Genomic DNA, 26,119 nt, shown 5'->3' on the forward strand with positions numbered 1-26,119 from the left:
TTTACTATAATAATAATAATTTTTTTTTATTATAGAGGAGGAACAATGCATTATGCACCATCTGGGAATTTATGACATTGTTCCCAGTGTGGGGGACTTCAACCCACTAAAAAACCTAACCTCTGTGTGCAGACAATTAATCCACCTTGGAACCACCTATCACTTACTATTATTAATAATAATAATGCCCCGGACAAATCCAACCTCATGTCCATGCAGTTACGTCTAGGACAGGCAAAGACACGGTACTTCAATACTTTTGCTTACATCAGCAATAGGAAAGTGGTTCTGCTTAGGAGCTCCCTGTGGAGTAGCGGATTGGCAGTCCTAAGCTGTCCAAGCTGGTTGCTGTTGTGCTTCTTGGCTTTGCTGTTTACAGCGGTGGTGGGAGGCAAGATCATGATCTGTTTTGTCGACACTGGCTGGAGTGTGGATGGGAAGTGCCCATACCTGTTCCCAGTTGTAAAGCTGGGTTGAGGGTGGGCTTATTTGAGCTTGCTGTGCCACAGTCTTGCGCCGCCTGGTGTGAGTCAGTTGCTTCAGCCTTTGGGAGGGATTGCCCCGTGGATAAGGTATCGGAGCCCTTACTGCTACGTGCAAATCGTGGGATGATGGTACTGTGGGTCAGGCAGTATTTCACTTCCCAGCCCAGGTTAAATCTGTGGGAGGTGGCTGACTGGGGGAACCCAGTCAGGATCAATGATTCGGGGCACACGCAACTGTCTCTCTGCCAGTACCTTATGACTTATTGACTAACAAAACATAAGATTATGGAAACTTGTACTTCCATAACTTCCGTGGCAGAGGGTCCAAATAAAAACCCTCATCTTGGATAGCCTTTGTCTTTACAAGCGAAGAGGAGGAAGAGCGATGAATTTAGTGATGCAGTGATGAAAGATCGAACAAAGTTTTGACTTAAAGGTAATGAAGCAATGCCAAAATATTTGGTGATTAAGAAAACTGAAGGGAATTTTTCCAAGATCAGTTCTTTTGTGATTGCTCAAGGGATCACAAAATCTGCAGGAGGACTTGTGAAAGAAACCAGGAAAACTGATGGGATTGTTTATTGAGACCAGTGAAATACATCATCTCAGTTACTCAAATCGAAGACAGGACTCATTGACGTTGAGATTGTACTATATGGTACTCTTCTTACCACCAAAGGAGTAGTTATGTGCAGGGATTTGCTTAACTGCATAGAAGATGAAATTGTAGAAAAACTCTATGGACAGTGAGTTATTGCATGTCCGCGACTGAATACATGATGAAATGGAGAAATCGTATCCTTTGCGTCCAATGTCTTGACAAAAAAAATTGAAATGTCCTGAAAAAATAAAGGCTGGATTTTATAGGCTTGATGTTCATTCAGTCATCCCAACACTAGTGAAGTGTTTTCAATGTCAGAACTTTGTACAGACTGCAGCGAGAAAACAAATTGGCACAAGTGTCAACCCATTGCACCCAGATGATCCGTGCAGAGAACCACAGATTTTTGTTAATTGTAATGGCCATCACACTGCAAGATCATGTAACTACCCTAAATATAAGGAAGAAGTAGCAGTGCAGGAGATAAAGATCATTCAGAAGGTTAGCTACTTTGAAGCAAGGAAAATTGTGCTTAGGCTAGGCAAACGCCGTAGGTCACATCTTACATGAAGGTTGCTGCTGCTCCTGCAACTTCTTTTAAACTGAAGGATGTGATGTCAGAACTTGCACCAGCTTTAGCAAGTCGGACTCCCTAGCCAGTGGAAAAATAAAGCAGAAGTTAATGGACAAAGTGGAATAAAGGTTGTCCAAGTTTCACTTCCGTATAAAGCTACGCTCCAAACATATACTTTTAACGTCTTTTCCTGACGTTTAAATTAATTTTTGATGTAAACAAATTATATTTCTGTCTGAAGGCTCGTTTCACCTGTGCTATTCAGTATTTTATATCGCTCCTACTTCATCCATCTTTAGTAATTCTACTTCCCAAATAAAAAAATTTTTCTACCTCCATAATCTTTTCTCTTCCTATTTTCACATTCAGTGGTCCATCTTTGTTATTTCTACTACATTTCATTACTTTTGTTTTGTTCTTGTTTATTTTCTTGTGGTAGTTCTTGCGTAGGACTTCATCCATGCCGTTCATTGTTCCTTCTAAATCTTTTTTACTTTCAGCTAGAATTACCAAAAATTACATCAGCAAATCGTAGCATCTGTATCTGTTCACCTTGTACTGTTACTCTGGATCTAAATTGTTCTTTAACATCATTAACTGCTAATTGTATGTAAAGATTAAAAAGTAACAGGGATAGGGAACATCCTTGTCAGACTCCTTTTCTTATTACGGCTTCTTTCTTATGTTCTTCAATTATTACTGTTGCTGTTTGGTTCCTGTAAATGTTAGCAATCCTTCTATCTCTGTATTTGAACCCTAATTTTTTTAAAATGTATTTTTAATGTTATTCCAGTCTAGGTTATTGAATGCCTTTTCTAGGTCTATAAGTGCCAAGCTTGTTGGTTTGTTTTTCTTTAATCTTCCTTCTACTATTATTCTGAGGCCTAAAATTGCTTCCCTTGTCCCTATACTTTTTCTGAAACCACATTGGTCTTTTCCTAACACTTCTTCCATTCTCCTCTCAATTCTTCTGTACAGAATTATAGTTAAGATTTTTGATGCATGGCTAGTTAAGCTAATAGTTCTGTATTCTTCACATTTATCTGCTCCTGCATTGTTTGGTATCATGACTATAACACTCTTTTTGAAGTCTGATGGAACTTCCCCTTTTTCATAAATATTACACACTAGTTTATATAATCTATCAATCGCTTCCTCACGTGCATTGCGCAGTAATTCTACAGGTATTCCGTCTATTCCAGGAGCCTTTATGCCATTCAAATCTTTTAATGCTCTCTTAAATTCAGATCTCAGTATTGTTTTTCCCCTTTCATCCTCTTTGCCTTTCTCTTCTTCCTCTATAACACCATTTTCTAATTCATTTCCTCTGTATAACTCTTCAATATATTCCACCTATCTATTGACTTTGCCTTTTGTATTATATATTTGTGTACCATCTTTGTTTAGCACATTATTAGATTTTAATTTATGTATCCCAAAATTTTCCTTTTTTTCCTGTATGCTCCGTCTATTTTACCAATGTTCATCTCTCTTTCCACTTCTGAAGACTTTTCTTTAATCCACTCTTCTTTCACTAGTTTGCACTTCCTGTTTATAGTATTTCTTAATTGTCAATAGTTCCTTTTACTTTCTTCATCACTAGCATTCTTATATTTTTTACGTTTATCCATCAGCTGCAATATATCCTCTAACATCCAAGGTTTTCTACCAGTTCTCTTTGTTCTGTCTAAGTTTGCTTCTGCTTATTTAAGAATTTCCTTTTTAACATGCTCCCATTCTTCTTCTACATTTTCTACTTTATCTTTTTTACTCAGACATCTTGCAAAGTCCTCTTCAAAAATCTTCTTTACCTCCTCTTCTACAAAGCTTCTCTAAATTCCACCGATTCATCTGACACCTTTTCTTCAGGTTTTTAAACCCCAATCTACATTTCATTGTCACTAAATTATTGCTGCTCTCAATGTCTGCTCCAGGAAAAGCTTTGCAGTTGACGAGTTCCTTTCCAAATCTTTGCTTAACCATGATTTAATCTATCTGATACCTTGCAGTATCACCTGGCTTTTTCCATGTGTATATTCTTCTATTATGATTTTTAAACTGGGTGTTGGCAATTACTAAATTATACTTTGTGTAAAACTCTATAAGTCAGTCCCCTCTTTCATTCCTTTTGCCTAGCCTGTATTAAGCATAGTAGCCCAAAATCATCCAGAATAAAACCAGATGTGACTAAACATAAGAATCCTTCTCCACTGGAGAATGAACCTTCGACCAGTTCAAAGGTGAATGAATTTGAGATGAAAATTCAGAAGAAACCTGAAACTTCCCAGAAACCAGAAATAATGATTTTGCAAAACCAATAACGGAACAATCAAAACATGGAGGCTTTTAGGTGAGGGGGTGAGCATTTCGGCTGCCCCACATGTTCTAGCAGTGAGTGCATCCAGGCTCAATTGTGATGTACCTCTGACTGCACCATTGGAGCCAGACCTGAAGACTCCATCTACAAGGCCTCAGATACCTAAGAATTCGATATAAAAACCTTCAGGAAGATGGAAAAATGGAGGAAGAAAGGATGGCCTAAGGATAAACCTAGGCAATAAAATATAAGAAGAAATTAATTTATTTGCGTTTAATTAACTAACCAGTGCTTGATTCTGATTGTTTATGACAACAATTCTTTAGAAATGGTTAAGAGTTTTTAAATTATTTTGAATTTTTTATTTTGTTAATTTTAAGAGTTTTTTCAGTGGCTAGGATATTTTACACACTTGTCATGTAGTATTTCTTTTAGGGTTTTTAATTCCCCTTGTCAAGTCTATTTCTGGATGATCAGTTATGACAAGACTAACCTGGCGCCACAGTTGGTGATTTTTTTCTTTTAAGCTGCAATGGAGCAATCCGGGGGAGGTTGCCTGGAGGATTTGGTCGGCCTGACCAAGGACTTGTTAGCCGGGGATTCCTTCCAGCAAGAAGGTGAATGAATCAGCAGGTCTCCACCAAGGCCCTCCATAAAGGAGGTCTCGGAGGACTCCACGGGGTAGTGGAGCGCCCTAGTGCTGCATATTGTACTAAAATTCGGATTGCCGAAACCTCTGTCACGAGTTGTGCGGGGAAGACTGCGGTTGGATCCGCACAAGGAGTGTGCGACAATGGGGGGGAAAGCCAAGCCCGAAGGGCTGCTTTCCGCAAAGTCTGGGAAGGCGGAATGCAACGGTGCGGTGATTGATCCTGAGCAGAGGTTGCTGGAGGGAAGCCTGCTGTGATGCAGGTGAACGGGACCGTGGTTTGGGGCGGATAGAGAAGATGCAGGCAAAATGGTCCAAAATCTCGTTTAAAAAGGAGTCGAGGGTTGCATTGGAGCTTTGACAGTTAGTCAACTGCTACTTGAGTGAATGTGCGTTGGTCTCGGGTCTGGCACTTAAATGTGAGGGACTCCAGGGCGCCAACCTTTCCTTGGATTCAGTCGTGTCATGGCTATCCGTCAAGGTCGACCGGGTAGTGGAGGGAGTTAGGGGCTTCAAGCGGATGACGGGTAAAGCTCTTGGCGAGCTCCACAAGTCTATTAAACGGGTGGAGGAGAAGGTAAAAAAGCCTGTCTCCTTCACCGCAGTAGCTGCCGCGCATGCGTCTAAACGGATTGGTCCACTGCTGCCAGCCTGGATGCCGGCGGAAAAAAATTAAGCGGGCCCCACTGTCAAGGTGGTCCGAGGGCTTCGTCAGTAGTGACGGAGCTAACCCTTAAGAAAATTCTGGACCCGAAGAGAGAAAGGATCCAAGTCTCCCGGGTCACAAAACCAAGGGGCCATGGCGTGATTTTGGAAGTCGTAAGTGAGCGGCAGGCGAAGCAGCTGCTGGAGGCCAACGTTGTGATAAAGAACGAACTGAAGGCTCAGTTGCTGGCCGAGCGGAGGCCGCAGATATTGGAGTATGATATGTCAAGGACGAAAAGGGTAGAGAAGCCCGAAATCCTCAAGGCCGTGCACGGTCAAAATCCGTTATTGGATATGGCCGTCAAAGATTTCCTTCGGGAAACCAATGTGGTTCGACAGGTGGGAAAGAAGGAAGCCCCAAAGAGTCACTGGATGTTGGAGACCACGCCAATTATCCGGCAGATCTTGGTGGCCGGTGAAAGTTTGTTTATTGGGTGGACCTCATGTAGGGTCGTCGACCATATAGAGGTCGCCCGATACTTTAAGGGTCTGGCATTTGGTGACACCTCTCCCTGCTGCAGAGAGCAGTCGGAGATGTGTGGTGGTAACTGTACTCTTCCCGGGCACAGGGCAGCCAATTGCCCAGTCTGCGCCTACCAAGTGCGCCGCCTGTACCTTGGTGAAAGGCAGCGATGCTGGACACCGGGTCGGGGGTAGGCAGTAAAGGCTCAGGATGTTGTAAAATATATAGCTTATGGCGACGCCTGAATTGGGAGAAGCTGAGAACGGACTCCACCATGTTGAACGCATGCTCCTGGGGCAGTTAAATCTGCATCATTCCCGAGCGGTCACTAAAGAAGCCGTAAGGCTCCTTGAGGAGTGCAACCTCGAGGTCTTCTTGGTCCAGGAGTCGTACGCGGTCGCGGATAGGGTAGTCGGCTTCCGCGGGGTAGATGTTATTCATTCTCGTGAGGGACGGCCGCTCTCCGCGATTGTGGTTGGCTCAGGTTCGTTGGGTGTCTTCTGAATGTCCCATTGGTCCGATGAACTATTCACTGTCGTGCGAATCACAAGGGGTATGCTCGATGTCGTGCTAGTGTCAGGATACTTCCATTTTGGGTGGAGTATTGATGATTTGCTGGTGAAGTTGGGCAGGATTCTGGACGGTCTCCCGGGTACCAGAGTTCTGGTTTCAGTAATCCGTGGTTGCACTCTTATAACCGATCCCGAAACAGCTAAGAGATATGAAGCGTGACAGGAGAATATAAAGGGTGATTCAAAGAAACGGGAAATTTTGAAAGTTGTATTGGTAGCCGTGGGCGATTGGTACCACTTGATAAGTGGCGCCAGCCTCTCTAACCTAACCTGCCGTTTAGTTGTCATGGATCCTTGGAGTGGTGCGCAACGTGCATTTGCTATCAAAGCGTTTTACAAAAACAATGACAGTGTGGAGGGAGCGCGTAGAGAATTTCGCCGTCATTTTAATCTGGGACGGCACGACCGTGTTCCATCAGCACATACAATTAAAACATGGATATCTAATTTTGAGGAAACCGGTTCGGCAATGAAAAAGAAACCTCCAGGCAGTGAGCGAACCGTCCGTACACCACAGAATGTTCAAGCTTTACAAGATGCTGTCACACGAAGTCCACATCGGTCAATCCGTCGTCTCTCAGCATCTTTACAATTGCATAGTTCAAGTGTTCGAAGAATGTTAGTGAAGGACTTGCAATACCATCCATACAAGTTTCAGATCGTCGAGGAACTGAAACCGAACGATGCAGTTGTGCGAGCACAATTCTGTAATGTAATGCTTCAGAAGATAAATGATAACGAAGAGTTTGTTCACGAACTGTGGATGTCAGACGAAGCGCATTTCCACCTCAGTGGATTTGTTAACAAGCAAAATTTCAGATACTGGGCACAAGAAAATCCTACGCTATACTAGCGTGCGTTGCACAGCCAGAAAGTGACCGTGTGGTGTGCTATGTCATCTTACGATGTTATAGGCCCTTATTTTTTTGAGGATGACAACGGTCTTGCGATTACATTGACGTCCGCTCGTTACGTAGCCATGCTTGAAACCTTTGTTGTGGAACAACAAAAGAGATTTCCACCGATTCTTAACACAGCCTGGTTTCAACAAGACGGAGCAACGTCACATACTGCACGAATATCGATGGCAGCTGTACGCCGATTGTTTGGACAACGTGTCATTTCACGAAATGGTGACATTAGATGGCCTCCCAGATCGCCTGATCTCTCATTTTGCGATTAGTTTTATGAGGTCACCTTAAAAGCAAAGTTTTCCACAGTAGACCTGCTACAACGGAAGAACTGAAGGCAAAGATCCGAGAAGCAATTGCGGAAATTCCAGTTGATATGTTACGTCAAACCATGAACAATTTAACGAAGAGACTTCATGAGTGTTTACGTACAAGAGGAGGTCACCTGGAAGATGTCATCTTTAAAAAATAAACTAAAATGTATGTATCCTAAAATAGCAACATTTGTCCAATTACACGAAATAAAATTCATTTTCTAAAAAAAACTTTCATTAACGTTATTTAATTTTTTTAATTTCCCGTTTCTTTGAATCACTCTGTAGAAGGTGAATCACCCTGAAGAAGCTGTCCATGTCTCGCTGTGGACAATAGTCACATTTGTGGGTTTACCCAAACTTATTTAGTAGGAGGAAGACAGCGAGATGTCTATATTTGTAGGTGGTGAGGCTAGGATAACTCTGGCCATGGTAGAGGACAAGCTATTAGTTAGACGTGGGCGAAAGAGGAGAGCGGAAATTTCCCCGTTCTCCTCAAGTTCAGAGGGCGAAGGTTCTGATTTGGATATAGTAGGGACTTCCACCCGGGAAATTAGAGGCGACCCATTGGTCGAAGAATTCAAGACGGCACAGGGCAGACCTTGCAGTTCTGTCACGATGTTGGCTGCGGCGCAGCAGAGCATCTATAATTTTCTGGATTTCGTTGAGAGTCCCCGCAGCGTCAGTGCAGGGGTGAGGAGCAGAATTTTTTACGTCTTAGGCACGTCAGGAGTGTTCTTTCTGCTCTGCAGATGGTTTTGAGAAGTTGGCCTCCAAGCCCAAGGAGTTCAAGGTAGTTCAGGTTCCGGCGCCTGCTTCTATACAGCCGAAGCATTACGCTGACGTTGTGAAGGGCGAGCGCGAGGCTTGTCAAACCTCGAAGCAGCCCGATGTGATTTTTATTAATAAAACTGAGGGGTCTACTAAGACTAGTAGACAACTCAAGGAGGATTTTCAGATTGCCCTTCGCGGCAACCGGAAAAATCTGAAGATCAGGGAAATAAAAGAGACTAGCAATAGTCTAGCAGTGGTTGCAAACGACAAGGAGACAGTCAAAGTCATCTAGAAGTCTCCTGAGGTAAAGAAGCTCGAGGTTAAGGACGACCCGAAGCGAAAACGTAGGCCGCGGGTCATTGTCTACGACACCGACCGACGGCTATCCGATGAGGAAGTTCTGTCTCTCGTTTGGGAACAGTACACCGAAATGGATGAGGCAGAATTTTGAAAAGTGTGTAGGCTACTCTTTAAGACTCTTTAAGTAAGCGTGATGTCCAGCGGTATCACGGTGTTTTTGAGCTTGGCTCTGGTCTATTTAAGAAGTTTGTGCCTGAGGGTAGGTTGTACGTCAATTTAACTTCCTGTAGGGTTAAGGGGTACGTGGATGTACAAAGGTGCTTCAAGTGCTGTCGTTTTGGGCACAGAGACAAATTCTGTATGTATGCGTCAGTTTGCGCGCATTGTGGCGAGAAAGATCACAAGCCGACGATTGTCCGCAGAAAGCCGAGGATCCATCTTGCGTCAACTGTAACAGTTTGCACAAAGAGTGCAAACATTCGGTCAATAGTAAGAACTGTGGCTGTTACTTACTTGCGGTGAAATTATACTTCAATTCCTTCAATAGTTAGTATCCTCCTTTGAAGCTTGTTGTTTGTACGTAGTGTTAGATGAATTGGTGTTGTGAGTCGCGGGATTGTTTTTCGTAACGCCCGTCAAATAGCTGGGTGATCTACCAGGTCATACGGTTTTTAAGTTTTCTGTATTATTTTGTGATCCATTCATTCCTCGGTGCGGAGGGCTTTTGAGTTTAGGTTTGTATGCGTTGCCAAATCGCTTCTTTGGCAACAGTTAGCTGATGACTGTGGTCACTTCTTAAAGGCTGTTGACTCTGGTTGCAGGGTCGCCTTCGCATCGGACTCGAATGGGTCCTTATTTTTAGTTGTGGTAGTCTCAGTCTTCGACTGAGTTTAATAATTGTAAGACCTGGTAGAGTTCTTAATCTGTTTGCGGTTTCTATCGCTGTGACGTTTTTTGACTAGCTTACTTCTCTTCATAACCTGCACTGGCGTCTGAGGGCATTATGGCAGTGTTAGTATCCCGGGTGGCTAAGGTTCCACCTGGACACTTTGATTGGCCAGAGGTAGGCGTGCTTGACACCGTGCCTCGGTTAGATTAGTTTCAAGTTTTAGTGGGGTCGTGTCCGGGAGTGTGATTTTCATTCTTCGCGGTGCGGTTTAACTGACTTAGCATGGCTTATTGTTCAATGGGATTGCACACTTATTAAGTGGCAAATAAGTCTAAATGTTGGTTTTGATCAACCTAGCGGTCTTCAAAGTTGGAGCTGAAGTGGGAGACTAGAGGTTATACTCAGCTCCCTAACGGACCAGACCTGAGGTCCTCTGGGATATTTATTCTCGCTGGTAGCACTCTAATCACTAATTCAATTATGATATGCCGTCGTGGCAATGAATTTTGGCTGAACTGATATGCCGTCATGGTATAAATGTCATTTTCAATCGTTTGTATGGTGGGTATATTCGGTTTAGGTGGTGATAGGAATTTGTAGTTAGGCGCAGGGTCTTTGATCTTCCGCGTGTAACCTTTTAGCTTACTTGCTGAGGGCTACGTGGTAGAGTTAGGTGTCTGATGTCTTTTTTGAAGACAAACTTGACTAGAGCGGAATTTCCTGATGTGGATATCTCTTGAGGCATTTGCATCAGTGACATCTCACGAGGCCGGACTGATGACTGTAGAATGTAATCAGTTTTAGTGCAAGAAAATATTTTGGTGAAGTTGGGTGAGTGCTGGTTGCTCTGGACGCTAACGCAAAGTCTCCTGCCTGGGGTTCACCTCTCACTGAACCTAGAGGCACGGGTCTCAAACAGTTCCTTGAAGCCAGGAACCTCTACTCGATTAACGACGCAGAACAACCACCAACTCTCTCTTGTAAACCGAGGGAAAGTTACATTGACGTCAGATTGGTGACGGGCGACCTGCTCAGAACTACAAGTTGTTGGACTGTCTGCCTCGAGGACAGTGTGAGCGATCATAGGCTTATAACCGATGAGGTCGTTTATTGAGGCGGTCATAAAGCTCCCGATTCTGGTCGCTATAACCTAAGGGGCCTTGATCAGAAGAGGCTGCGGCGCGAGTGCGCAGCTGCCTTGCAAGGTTGGAATGGCGCATGGAGCACAGGGAGGAGGTGGAATTGATGGCTGAGCAATTCGGCCGGGCCATCAAGACTGGCTGCGATAGAGTCCTACGGCGGCCTCGGCCAATGAACGGACCCTTACACGGTGGCTGGTCCGCTGATCAGAGAGTGCCTGGAGCCGTCGTAACTACCGATTCCGGGAAGCCGTGTGTTAGATGCAGGCGGAAACCCGGGAAAACGTGCTGGTTCTCTGACCTTCGTGTGCTGCGCGCAAGAGTTAGGTCCGCTAGGAATAGATACAAGCATCGCCACTTAAAGGGAATTATCGTCGACAGCGTACGCGCTGAGCATCAGTAGATCTACCGGCACGCCCGTAGTGAGTATGTTTAAGCTATCAAGAAAGCCAAACTCAAGGTTTCGCAAGACTCAATGCGCGAGTAGCAGCGCAACCCCTGGCCGCTCGCGAAGTCATGTTACCGGCTAAAGCCATTGCACATGCTGTCCAGTGTTCGATATGGGCTCAATGATCGAGACCACGCTTTAACATCTGTGGCGACTTACCAGCCGTTCCTGAATACTCTTTTTTCAGATGCTCCGGATAGTGAAGCAGAAGTCGGCGATAGAGCAGGTGAGACAACATTCCCTGGCGTACGGGGTGTGGATCCCTTGATATAGACCGTGTGGTTTCTCGAATGACACTGAGAAAGGCCATTAACTATTTTGATTCGGATATTATCTATCATCTGCTGCCTGTCATAAGAGTTTCGCTTGGCTGGCTGTTCTCGGGTTGCTTTAGCTGGGGCTGCTTTCCGGCTTGCTGGAAGGTGGATTTCGTGAGGGCGCTCTTAAAGTCACGAAAGAATCCTAGTGAAGTCGGTAGTTATCGACCTATCAATCTCTTGCCGGTAATCGGCAAGTTGCTTGAAAGGCTGGTTGTGGAACGGCTCTGGGAAAGCATTGAAGTGAAATGTTTTCTAAATCGAGGCTAGTATGGCTTCATGAAAGAGGTTGGCACCAAGGATGCAACTTAAATGCTCTTTCCGAGGTGGAAAGCGCCGACTGAAATATGTTTTGTCAAATTTTATTGACATAGAGGCAGCATATCCTTCCTTGTGTTGGAATTCTATCCTCTGTGAGTTGGAAGGCCGTAATGTTCCCGTAGCCCTACAGGCCGTAGTACGTGACTACTTGTCTAACCGCAGGACTCTGTTCAAAGATGTGCACCTAGCTGTGGAAAAAACTCCGTGACCAGGGGAAGCCCGCAAGACTCCGTTCTCGGTCCCTTGCTGTGGAAGCTGGTATTCGATGGATTTCTATGATTGTCATTTCCAGAAGGGGTTACGACCAAGCTTTCACCAATGACTGTCTGTTATTAGTTTGTGGTAACTCACTACGGCAACAGGCAGCTTTTTCAACCACAGAGTGCTGGATGGATATGCAACATTTAAAGATTTCTGTGCCCAAGACAAAGTACATGCTTCTCAAGGGTGCAGACAAATTGTCTGTACCCTGCTCGTATTTGGAATGCGGTTTTGGGCCAGTACCGGAGCGGAACGGTGATCACAATGCACCGGATCAAAATTTCGTCTAGTTGCCCACTTCCAGCCTGCGGAAGGGACTGCAGAGCCTCGCGATGGAAGCATGGCTGCTGGAATTAGATGCCACGACTAAGAGAAGATCCCTGTACAAGTTTATACGGAATCTGGAGGGATGGTATGCCTCGAGTTCGTTTTAAGGGCAACGGGTGCCCAGGTGCTCACGAACCATGTTAATTTGAACCAATATCTGTTTTGGTTCCGCTTGGCAGCTGATGAGCTGTGCGTCTGCGGGGAGGTCCAGTTAAATGAACACCTGATGTTTGATTGCCCTGCTCTTGGGGGTACCAGAGACCGGGCCACCCTGGAACTTACGAGACCAAGGCGAAAATTGGCCGCTCACAAGCGACGAATCAATATGGCGAGAGCCGCATTGTCAGATCGTGTGGGAGTTCCTTGATGTGGTTGCTACGTTTAACCGACATCAGTAGTTTACTTAAGGGAAAGACTCCTGATGCGTTTGCTATGTTCAACCGACATCAGTAGTTTATTTAAGGGAAAGACTCCTAACGCACTGCTGTGGGAAGCTAATCTTGAGATGTATGGCTGACCACCAGCCAATTAAGGCTCCAAGCGCTTTAATATGGTGGCCAGGTACTTGCTGGCATTCAGCGACCTAAGCGTGGCAGCGAATGTCTTGACAAAGTAAATTTTAATTTATGGATGTCATATATATTTTTAATAGTTGACAGGGTGCGCCTACCCATTTTAGTAAATATATGACAAGTGAGCGGTTGAGACACGTACGCGATGGTGTATGGCACCGCGATTAGTCCGCTCACGCTGTTAGGTAAGCTCAAGGAGCTATTTAGGACACTGGTCGCTAAACTGTTTTGAGGCTCAGTAGCCGTTTGTGGCAGAGACATTCGGTCTTACGCTTTAAGGCGACTGAATGGGGTCGTGGCTGGAGAAATGCCAAGCAAACCAATACCCTTTAAAAAAAGCCTTCGGAGTATCAGAGTGAACCCTGATTAGCTTCTCCGTCCTACGTCTAATCGGTAGTACACCAGCTACACCTTTAGCTGCGATTCTAGAATGGTAGACGGCTACAATACAACGGCGGGATAATAGTCGCCGTTGCAACAAGGAGAATATTTGTCTACATTTTTATTCCTCTGTAAGGCTGCACCCCAAGCAGGCACCGCGTTCATCATGATGGAGGAGGGCACCGATAGAATAAGCCTTATTTTGGAGGAACGAGGTCCTCTTTGATTACTCATCAACCTAGATAATTTCGATACTATCGTTTCTGCTCTTTCAGTGGTCTTCTGGACATGCATGTTAAACAGGCTACTCCTTTCTAACCATGCGCCGAGGTACTTCACGCACCCCGACGTGTGTATTCCGGTACCACCTACATATACCTGCATATCTCTAATTCGTCTTTTACCCACAATGGCCACCATTGAAGTCTTGCTCAGTGTTAATCTTAAACCTTTAGTTTTAAGCCATCCACTTATCACCTGAACAGCCCCGTTGGACTGTTCCTCCACTTCCTCCTCGGTTTTCCCCACAACCAGGAGGGCAAGGTCAACTGATATGCGACTAATTCTGCGTTCTGTTTCAGCAGACCATCGAAAACGAGGTTGCACAGAAGTGGTCCAAGGACCGATCCTTGCGGAACCTCGCCATACATGTTGAATCGCTCGCAGCTATCTTCCGTATCAATACTTAGTCGCCTGTTATGAAAGTAGTTGTTTATTATGCTCACAAGATATCCGCTGACGTTCTTTTGTCGAAGAGTAGTAATTATTACATCCACAGAACATTCCCAAAGGCATTTTTGACATCGAGGATCACAAGCGGAATCCTCCTCCAACACCGCGTGCCTGCACCCCTGTTTCTGGTCTATCTTATTACCTGCTGAAGAGCATCTACGGCTGATTTGCTGTTACGAAACCATACTGGTTAGGGGCCAATCCTCCTCTCCGGTGACGGGATGTCACCGATGTAAATACCTCGGCAGATATTTGCATCAGTAAAATACAAATACAATTTTGCATTCACGTAGGCCTCAAACGTATATCTTCATATCCAACTTAACATGATTCCCTCAAATTAGCTAACCATGACGGCGGAAGCGCGGACCTCGCGCCTGGTCTAAATTTGACAACACCGTTTGTGACTGTGAGTACCTAAGAAAACGAACGAGTTGTTAAGTCAAATCAGTGCTACACTCATACAAATGAAAATTATGTTTTACGCAACATACAAATTAAGACCTACGCCCAATAAGTCGACCAAATTAGGTTACCTAACAAGGAGAACGTAACCTCATTCCGGTCCGTGCAGGAGCCAAGGACAAACCTCTCACTCCCACCAGGTCCCATAATGGAGTCTCGCGCGGCTTTAGCAAGTCACAATCAGGAACCGCCATCGGCGGAACGAAGTCACGGCACCGGTCACACGGGCTACCATACCCAGACAGCGCGGCCACTCCCGCCAATGGAAGCCCCAATTCGAATCACAAATGATACCAATATAACCGTGGCACGATACCAATGCACCTACCTCCAACTAATCCAATCCCTAGGCCGGAAGCCTAAACAACCGGGACCTACTATAACCAAATACTCCGAGCTCCACTGTGATACAATCATATCCAAGGGCCTTTTGCCGTGCCATACTGCAGATCACCTGACGCACCTCTGCCTCAGTGATCTCAGAAGATTGTAGGTCGGTCTGGAAAGCCGCGACTTCCCGTCTGACACGCTGGTGGTATGAAACTTCACCCACCGTAGTGTCATCTCGGAGCAAATCGTTCAACAAAATATATTTACGACTTGGTCCTTATCAATCACCACAGCCTCGCGGGGCGACAAAGCTGACAAGAGGATATATTTTCTGCGCTTGTGTCCAAGGGCTCTTTATACAACGCCCCAAGGATCTCTATTCCCTTGTTCCTGAACGAAGGAACGCCAGGAATTACGCTTGAAGAACCTAATGCTATGAAAGTATCTAGCCCTCCGTCTGGGTTAATCCGTAGTTAGGGATCACCCTCTCGTTGCCCAGCCTTTCTGAGTCGATTCACAGAATGCTTCATTTCTGTCAGATTCAGAGACCACCATCCAGATATACGTTCCCGGCCAGAGCCCCTAGGAATGGGCGCTTCAGCCACCGCCACCACCGCAGAAGTGACATTTTCTCCCCGATATCTAATGGCAGGCCGTCAAGGTCTCGAGAAAAACTCTACAGTCTGGACTTCAACACAGAGAGAGCAGAATTTCGGCCGTTTGCCTTCCTATGCAGGAGGCGCCCCTGGTAAACAGGAAAGCATTCCTCATGACTATCGCCCAGCTCATGCAAAATATTCAAAAAAGATCATTCGATGATCTGTAGAACAGTCGTCGATCACAGACCAGTCAAGGATCCTGCCAGGGATATCCCTACTAATGATAATACCAATGTCCGTACCAATGTCAATAATTGTACCTAAAAAGGCCCTTCGTCCTTACCACTACCCTTACCAATGTCCTTATCAGTTGGTAGGAACTTATATCCCTACCAATGATAATGTCAATATTTGTACCTAAAAAGGCCCTTCGTCCGTCAACCATACCGACGTATGTAGCCAAATGCAGCATTAAAGACCTCAAAATTATGCTGCGCGATGAAACTTTCGATTGAGTCACCGCCATAATCAGTGATCCCACTGAGCCAGAAAAGGGAATTCGCATTAACATCGGCACCAATAAGGATTGGACCATTACCCACAATACGAAGGATCTTCTCCCATCTTGCTAAATCGTCATCAGTGGGATTCCTGTATTGGAAATATGAACTAACAAGTGTAAGGTTCTGTCCACGAATGGCAAGTCTGACCACAACATGATGCCCGTCAGAAACCTGCAGTATAAAGACAAAGGCACTATCAAGCGTTCCTGCATAGAATAGCAAATATACAGGTATGCCCCATACAAAACTTTTTCCAGCTATGAAAGCAAGGCATAACACCCCTAATTACATACGGGTGCTGCAGTAAGACAACATCGAGGCTCCGTCTGTCTACAACCTCACCTAACTCAACCTGGACTACATAAGCACCCTGGGCATTAAGTTAACCAAACCTAACCATCTAAGGAATTAAAGTACAGCTCAACGGCCCTTATGTAACAGTTAGACTCCTTACTAACAATTGGGTGCTTTTGATTCTTATGCAATCTTTTACAGTTAGCATAGGCCGGAGCCTCGGAACTATGCGAACAATCATCACGCTTGTGGCCCTCCTCACCACAATGCGCACACACTCAATGTAAACTTAGAAAATTTAGCCCTGTGACCGTATCTGCAGCATTTGAAACATCTTTATATATCCACATACTCTTTTACTCTGCAGGACCCAAAATCGATAAACAGATCTCTGCAGACGTAAATTTTTGAAAGAGACCAGAACATTTCAAAATCTCTATGATATTTCTGGGTATCACGCATACCCGTTTTAAAGACCAGCCTTCAGTCCCCCCAGAAGGCGGCTGCATCCAAATCAGTGTTCTACTCCCTAATGAGAGACAAGACAACCTCATGGGTAAGGCTACAGTCAATATCAGACTATAATGCGGGACCTATGCATTCTCTTCGGGTCTACTTTTACATTCAATTGCTTAACCGCAGTCGAATTTCTAACTGCCTGAATGATCTTTTTATCATCTCCTACTACATCTAATCCCTTATTGATTTCTTTGTTTCTGATTTTAAGATCCTTTCGGTCACCCCAAAGGGCAACCTGAAGGTCTTTCTTCAGCTGACTGCTGGACACAGTTGAGCCCTCCGCTCTGTTGACAAATGCATCCTCAGGTTTCTTAGTGGACTAGCTGGTTTCACGTCTGTCCCTAACCACCTCAGCATACTTACGCAGCTACATCGGGACCGGGGCCGCTACAGTTATTTTTTTAAGGTAAGATTTTCTAAACCCCCCACGAGAGCTAAGAAAGCTGCTCCGAAGAATTCTAGACCAGGCAATAATCTCCCCTTGGTAGTTGCACTGGTACTTTTGGGGATTGCTAAATATGAAAATAAGCCATCATCTAGTTCCGCCAAAACTTCATGGGGTAATGAGGCAGAGCTGCCAGGCCTGCCCCGGCTTGTGAAAACTCTTCAACGATTGGGTTCATACCCTCTCGGGTGGTCACCCCTACATCCATCTCCGAACCATCATTGCCTGAACTAGTGTTTGAGAAGGTCTAAGGAAAAAGCTCCAGCCACGCTTTTTACCTACCTCTCTAAATCGGTCATGGTTGGAGATTCCCTGATTTAACAGTATACGAACAAAAGCTTACTATATTCCTTCTATCCAGAAGAGTTTGGCATAAGCCCACAAGCGTGACGACTACCCGCAGCGAGTCACGGGCAGCTGGAAGCCTTCTGTATTCTCTTATCACTCTTTGCATCTCTTCGCCGTTACTGGATCAAATGCGTGAAATCAAAGATAAACACACAGTTACCGATTACGGCCCACGCTCTAAAAGAGCGTGAGTAGGACTAAGGGTAAAGGCCCCTTTGTTCATAACAGGGACTTACGACCAGGAGTCGTTACCACTCTTTTCGCCGCGATGAGGCGGGTGCTCGAATAAATCGTGCGCTGAAACACTTTGAATCCCCGTGATATGGAGATGAATCGTTTAAACAGTAAAGGCGCAAAACCGTTGTAACAGTTCTCAGATAGCAAGATTGTGAAACTGGAAAAGAGACCAGGATGGACCAGGGGTGCCTGTCAACTAGTTTTTTAATTGTGGAATTCGATATAAGATCCGATCCAGGAGTTTTGTTTGCGCTTATTTTTAGTGCTGCACCTTTCAATTCCGCAACTGTAAATCTATTGGAATGGTGCAACCATTCCATTATTGGAATGGTGATTGCAACTGTAAATCTATTGTATTTTATGACGGTCTAATCTTGTTCAACCACCTGGAACAACTTACATTGCTCTTTGTGGTTTTCCTCGAGCTAAAGGAGGAACTGGTCGGCCAAATCTATCCATAACCAATTTATATCCCTTACCCCACGGATCTTCATTTAAATCTTACAAGAGTGCTTCCCAAGCTTTCAATTTGGCAGCCTTGATCGCAGCGTTAAGTGTTTTATGAGCCCTGCAATCGAGCTCTCTGAGCCGTGCTGTATCGTTGAAGATACGCCTGTTAGCCCTCTGTAACTTACGTCTAGCGATCAAAGCCGCAGCTCTCAAATCAGCAATGGCCTACAACCACCAATGAGTTCTTTGCTTTCCAGGCGCCATCGGCCTCCTCGCCAAACGACATTCCTCACCAACTATCTCTATCAATACTTTGGGTGTAACACACATTGAAGGATCAATCCTGTCGACCATACCCTCCGCCTGATAATCTGTAAGTTTCCAACGTGGCACTGTGGCTCCACAGCCAGGTCTCCCACAGCTGACCGAGAAGATGATCGGGCGATGGTCACTAGCATACTCCTCGTCTGAAATCTTCCAATCGTGCATAAGACCTGTTCTCCTTTCTGAAGCAATCATAAAATCGACTACCGAGCCATGACCCCTACTAATATATTTAGACTGTGACCTAGTATTTAGGACTACGAGGCCCATGAAACTCAGCACATTTGCAAGTATGTAGCCCCCACCTATCGATCTCAATCCTCCTAGTTCCATGGATTCAGCGTTGAAGTCACCGATAAGTATAACAGGCCTTCTAGCTTGTCTTAACCCAGCTTCTAGTTTTGCAATATATTCAGAAAAACTCTCTCCATCGCAATTAGGCGAGATATATGCATTGATGAGTGTAAACTCAGTAAGTTCAACAGAAACAAACCCATCTCTTCTTATCACTCTGGAGTTAGGGAATCTGCCACATACAATAAAAATAGCCGATCTCCCCTATTGTCTGTTAACCACTAGCTGGCAGCAAACCTCCTTTGATTGGGCTCGACTATCATTGAAAGGTCGATATCTTTAACTAGCGCCGTCCTCCAGATCAAGTCATGTGCAACAGGACTTTGAATAGAATTAAATTGTAAGCACTTCATTTCCTATGATTCTGACAGCCCTTTAGATCCCGCTCTGTGCCCCGTCACATCACATACGTCATATCTAGGCGGTTTGGCACAGGTGGCCTTGCGATGCCCCTTGCCCCCGCAGTTGAATATCACTGTGATCTGTGCCCTTACATTGGATGGAAGTATGCCCATCCTCGCAATATGTTTCCGGCTACCGGAGCTCAACTCTGCATGACTGCCATCCAACAGGATTGCGGCGTCCAGCAATCAATCTGCTAGCTTCAGCAGCTGACATGACCACGGAATCGTTCTGACTCCCGCCGTTTGCTGGTAACTTCAATTAGAAGTTGCCTTAGCAGAAGTCTCAGTCTCCAATATTTTATTTACGGCCATTAAGGTTTTCTCCTCAGAGGCCTCAGAATCAAGGTCCTTGACATGAACTGTATCTTTCTTAATAATCGGCCCTTTCTTGATAATGAAACGTCGGGCGTCTTGGCATTGATTCTTGTCTTGAGCTTAACAGAAGCCCCTTTACCTTTTTTTAACCTCACCTCAATATCTTCTCCCAGCCCATGTCTAACAAGAGTATGCTGTCCGCCAGATCTTCTCCTACAGATGAATTAACCTTGCTTAAAAGCTCTGCATACCTTGCACCCTGCTGGTGAACAATAACTGTGGAAGTTTTCACCTGCTCTTGTTTGTTCGGCTTAGACAAACCACCAGATAGGAAAATTTTAACAAAAGCGTCCTGCCTGCTGGTCCAGTACTCCATCGTCCTTCTTCACCGTGTTGCCCAGTGTTCCTCTGCTAATGGCAATCACCAATTGGCGACTCTCTATGTCGACTATTCTTCCGAGTCCCGACAGCACACTGTCTGTTGTCTCAGGGCCCTCCCCTTCCACAACCAGGACGTAGGAGAAAATGTATCTCTCCAAATCCGGGGTCGGATTTTGAGCGGGAAGGTGTCTGGATCGGTGAAGATACAGAAGGGTTCAAGTATATGGGTAAGGGTTCAGGCGTTATTGCAGCATAACGTTTTCCCCTCTTAATAGTTTAACACTTAGACTTAGACTTGTCAAAATGTTATTAAACCGCAAAAAGCTAAATGATAACCAAAAACAGTATAAAAAATTTTAACAAAAGCCACACTAACACGCTCAGGTTGATATCCTCAACCAAAAACTAATTTAAAAAACAAACAGAAATTAATCTACATTCAAAAAAATAAATAAAAAAAGATCATTGGTTCTTTTCCTTTTTATTGATAATTTTTTATGTAAATGATTTTTATGGTTATTTTAATTATTTGAAACAAAAAATTGATAAGGGTGTAAATGGCCCATGCCAGTTAAAAACATAAACCATTTCTAACGAAACGTTGTCAAAACTGTCAAATACACTTCACCGTTACATAACAAAATTATGAAACACTTGTATTAAAAAAATGTTAAACACAAGATCTCAAGGGTTCAAAGGACCCTTGCCACTTAAATAACTCACAAATCACTTCTTTTTTTCTCTTTTTTTCAGCTCTTCTGGGTTGGTCATGTAGTCAAGCATGTAGAATAGCTCAACCCAGAGGCGTGTCCTCCGACTCTAATGGGCCTTCCAGCAGGGCAGGTCGCCCCGCTGGTTCTGGATCTTTTCTTTTCTTCATGTGCCTGCCTCTAATTGACGAAGTGGAGGTTTAACCCAGGCCCGACTGTGCCATACCCAGGGTCCTCGCCCCGCCCCGGCAGCCGGAACTTGGTCTTGATTAATTGTTTTGCCAGCCTCAAGCTTTGGTATGGGAGGTCCAGCCCGGCTATGCTATGGGTTCCCAACCCATCACCGGGACTCGGTCTTGATTTTTTTTTTAGATCATTCTCCATTGACTATAATCAGCTTCTTTTGTCCTTATAATTTCTGTCACCAACGATTCAATTTTATGCCATTCCGTGATGTCTTCAAGCATATACTTCACCATGGAATCCGGTGTAATTCACTCTAATCCATGCCGTTGTTTAAGTTCAACCCATCTACGACACTCGTAATATGTGTTTTCAGGTGAGTCAATCAATCAGGCCGCAATATATACAGTTGGGCAGCTTCCTTCGCTAAAACGATGAAGGTGTTCACCATACTTCCCATGGCTAGAGAGGAGCTGGGTAATATAATAACCCAAGTCCCCATGACCCCTATCCAGCCATGGTTCCAGTCTAGGTTTCATCCATCTGCCCGAGCGTGCTGCTTTCCACGCCTCCTGCCACTCCTGATATAATAGTTTCTTGGCATCCGTCTTGGACATTCCTTCATATCTCCGTTTTCTATGCAGGGCTATAAACGGAATAGGAGATACTCTCGCCAAAACCTCCGCCGCCACAGCCGACACCGTTCTATAGGCCGCAGAAATCTTTATCGTTGCGCGGCGCTGCAATGAGGGCAGTCTTCTCTCATTTCTTTTCTTCTCCAGTGCTTCGTATCACATAGGTGTTGCATAGAATATCACCGCTGTGGTGGCTGCTATCAATAACCGGCGTTAATCAGACCATGGCTCCCATTTGGAGCCCATTAAGCGACTTAATGAGAATTAATGGCTTTCTCAGATTTGTTTACAACTTTTTGAAGACGATTACTAAATAAGCCGTTCTGTGTAAACCGAACACCTAGATATTTAACTTGTGGCATCATACCAACTTGTATTCCATCTACGCTGACACTAGTTTGTTTTATTTTTCTTCGGCCCAGTACTGCAACAACTTGAGTCTTCAGAGGAGATAACTGTAGTCCTTTGTCTTGAAGCCAAGTGCTGATTCTTCTGATTGTCGAATTGTCTGCTCGTTATACCTCTTCCTCTGTCTGCCCAGAGACTAACAGAGCCAAATCATAGGCATAATCTACCAGCGACACGTTGCCTGAGAAACCATGCCGCAGCACCCCGTCAAATGTGATATCCCATAATAATGGGCTTATTACGGAGCCTTGGTGCATACCCCTTACATAAGGAACTGTACCTCACCTTCTTCGGTTTTCCTCAGCACCACTCTTTCGTGTAAGTTGCTACTTACCGCTGCTCTGAGATAAGGACTGATTTCTCTTCGCTCTAACTCAGCCATAATAGCCGCCCGTGGTATACTATTAAAGGCATTGCGTATGTCTAGGAGGACCAGGAAAATTCCTTTATTGGTAAGGAATTTTCCTGGTCCTCCATTTGCCGGCCCTACACAAATCTATCTAGGTCTTCACACGGCCTAACGCATTTACCGTGGATTTTCCACTAACAAAACCAAATTGTGCTGGCGAAAAGCCGCCAGTTTTCTCTATCTCCATCCAGATTCTCTTTGCAAGAAGTCATTCATACAATTTTCCTGGTGTTGGCAACAGACATATCGGACGATAAGTCTGGGCTTGTCCAGCCGGGGACGGCTTCGGAATCAGTATCAGTCGTCCCTGCTTTCAAGAAGTTGAAAAGATCCCGCTCCCCAAAGATTTAAGAACCGTCAAAACGAGCCAGGAGCAAGACGCCGTCAGTCCTTTTAGTCATGCTCCCGGCATCCCGTCAGGTCCCAGGCTTTCGTTCGTGCTCGTCCTAGATATCGCCCATAGAAGTTCATTCATAATGAATCTTCTCTCCTCATTACTTATGACGTTCACCAGATCCGCCTCATCCGTTATAAAGAGTTCTAGAATGGCTCTTAGCGTATATGCATGAGTTAGAAGGGGAAGGGGCGTACCAAATGCTTTCATCAACACCAGTACGCTCTCCCCCATGGTCGTCTTTAATTGCTGAACCTATTTCTTCCAGGCTGCACGCTTAGCGTCTCAATTTCTGCACACAGAAAGTTTCTAGCCCTTTTGTATGCATTTTCTAGTTCTTTCGTTGCTTCCGGTCTACGCCTTCTCAATCTCTGAAATTTACGTCGAGCCGCAAATGTAGCTCTCCGCAAGTCTGCAATTTCGTTAAACCACCAATAAACTTTCTTACGTCTGAGACTGGGCTGCGGTCTCTATTTTTCGCTTTCTTTCTTGAAGCTAACTAAGAATTCTTCCGGGGTCCAGTCATGTCTGGACTCCAGCTTGGTACTCACCGCTTCTGAAAAGGCTGCGATTTTTGTTTCCGTTGGCTTCCAGTTATGTTGTTTGATCTGACGTATCGATTCTCCAATAGAAAGATTAAATTGGATTGCGAGATGATCATTGGAGAAGTCCTCTGCAAGCACCCTCTAGTAGTCCAGTCTTAGCGAAAGCCTATCAGTAACCGCCGTTATATTCACAGTGGAACCAGTCCCTCTGCCAACAAAGGTTTTAATACCAGGTGTGTTTAATGTAACCATGTCAAGCACACCCAGCATCGTCGCCAATTTATACACACGTTGGGTCGATCTCGTCCCACCTAGCTCGATACATTCGGCGTTGAAATCGCCCGCCAGAACCACCAGGCGTTTTGTCGCTCCAAATCTCTCCTCCAAATGTTGTGATTACTTCCTCCAAATCTGCCAGATATTCCTCAAAACGACCTTCCTCGCAATTGGGCGAAATATATCCACTAATTAGCAAACACGATGATAATGTCAGGGCGACAAAACCTTTTCCGGTCCTGAAATTCAAAATTGCGAAGCGATCGGAAACCATTCGTATTGCGGTGTCCACATCCTCATCCACGTGCCAGCCACCATGGCACGTGGTGGATCTTTGATTCGGTTCAACTATAAGAATAAAGTCAGCGTCCTCTCTAACCTCAAACGCCCATGCCAAATCATGGGCGTCGATCTGCGATTCGCATTTAACTGGATCCACTTCATGATCTACGCCGTTTGTATTCCTGGCCTCCGGTTCGGTTTCCCCTTTCTTCACAGTCCAGACATCGGCTAGATTCACCACAGTCTCTGATTTGATGTCCCTCGCCACCACAATTATAACACAGTCTCAAACGTTTCGGCCCAGAACATTCCGTCGCCCGGTGCTCGAAGTTCCAGCACCTGTAGCATTTAACCTCGTCTGTGCGTTGTTCAACCCTGCAGGCGTGCCATCCAATCCGTATTCGCTTTTTACTGGCCAGTATCTTAGCGTAGCTAGCTGGGAAAAAGACCGTCTTCTAACAAACATCTTCAATGTCAAGCAAAAATTAAAATGTACATCCTTTCATTAAGATTCGTCATAAAAAACACTTAAAAACGAGCTTCTTATCGCCTCAGTTTTCCCTTAGACCATCTTTTTTACCTTCTCTTTTCCATCTTTCAAATTCCAAAGTATCTGAGGCCTCGGAAATGGAAACATACAATCCTCCGCAGTAAACCACGTAGGATCCTTTGCCACCGATATCAGATGATATCGGCCCAAATGCTGTGTTCATTAGGGCATCAGAGTAAAGACACGATGCACTCCCGGCTATTCCTTGTGGGAGGACTGAAATCCTTACCCTCTCACTTAAAGATCTCCTTGATTTTGTCTGGAGGCTCCATTTTTGTTTTTATTAAATCTTCTTTTTTCAATATTTTTATTTCTATCTTCTTAGTTCCCTGGATGGAGATTTTTGCAATTCTCACTTAGCCTTCATACTTCTTGTCTATTCTACTTTCATTTCCCTTCTTCTTGGAATTTGTCGAAGGTTCATTCTTCAAAGAAGATGAACTCTTTTAAAAGCTGGTCTTTTTTTCTCCCGTTTTTACTATTATTTCTAGTTGGGTTTACAAGTTTTTCATTCACAATAAGTTTAACCACACTTATTAACGTCGGTGCTAGCTCCGCAATCACCTCCTTCTCTTTGAAAGAAATTGCAGGAGTTGACGGAGCTTGTGCCATACATTACCTTCGGCAATCTATTTTAAACAATTTTCTTCTTCAAAGTAGCTTACTTTTTGAACTGTCTTCATTTTCTGGATTGCTACCTTCTCGTTATACATCGGACAGTTTCTCGCTCTTACCGAATGATTTACGTGACAGTTGACGCAGACAGCTGGATCTCTGCACGGGTCATCAGGATGCAGTGGTTCACCACAAACACAGATCTGTTTCTTTGTGCAACGTGCCACTGTATGGCCAAACCTCTGACATCCAAAGCATCACAATGGTGTAGGGATGAACGAGCGGAAATCTAGTCTGTGAACGCCAGCCTTTCTCTTTTCCAGACGCTTCAGTTTGTTAAATGTCAAGACATGCAACACAGAGAGTAAAACGTATCTGTTGCGCCGAGTGTTCAGTCGCCAACATGCTATAACTGCTTGTTGATTCAGTTCTTCAACGATTTCCTCTTCGGTGCAGTTCGACAATTCCCTGTACACAACTTCACCCTTTGACGAATTCAGGATACCATGTGGTGAAACTCAATATCTAACAATCCCATCTTCTTCACCTTCAGTACACTTGACGATTGTATATCATTGATGGTTTGAAAGAACAATCTCACAACAGTCTTCCTCACATCCTATACTCATCTTCCAACAGCTTCCATGATGCCACATGCTACCACAAAAGGACTTATTTTGTTAAATTCTACTTCTTTCCTTTTGATGACCAATTATTTTGATATCGCTGCACTTGTTTCGATTCGTCTTCTCAATTTCCAAAAAAATCAACACTCTTCCCCATCTTTGGCTGCAAAGACAGAGGCCCTCCCATACAATGGTTTTTACATGGACCCTTTGCTATGGAGGTTGTGGTTATTGAATTATTCATGAACTTCTATTTATGCCAGGCAATATGTCAGAAGGTGCGAGTGAAGAGAAGGTTGGGCGTGTGCCGAATCATTGATCCTGATTGGGTTTCCCAGTCAGCTGCCTCCCACAAATTTAACCCGGGCCAGCGGGCCAGGTATTGCCTGACCCACGATACCGACAT

The 26,119-nt window shown here is 44.7% G+C and overlaps 1 protein-coding gene across 1 annotated transcript in view; it reads left to right on the top strand.

The window, feature by feature from the left end:
- The window catches only part of inaE (inactivation no afterpotential E), a 148,814-nt gene that overhangs the window by 51,255 nt on the left and 71,440 nt on the right, over nucleotides 1-26,119 (top strand). The gene's annotated exons all lie outside the window — the stretch shown is intronic.

Source organism: Lycorma delicatula, chromosome 4 (genome assembly GCF_047948215.1).
Source record: "Lycorma delicatula isolate Av1 chromosome 4, ASM4794821v1, whole genome shotgun sequence".
Taxonomy (NCBI): Eukaryota; Metazoa; Arthropoda; class Insecta; order Hemiptera; family Fulgoridae; genus Lycorma; species Lycorma delicatula.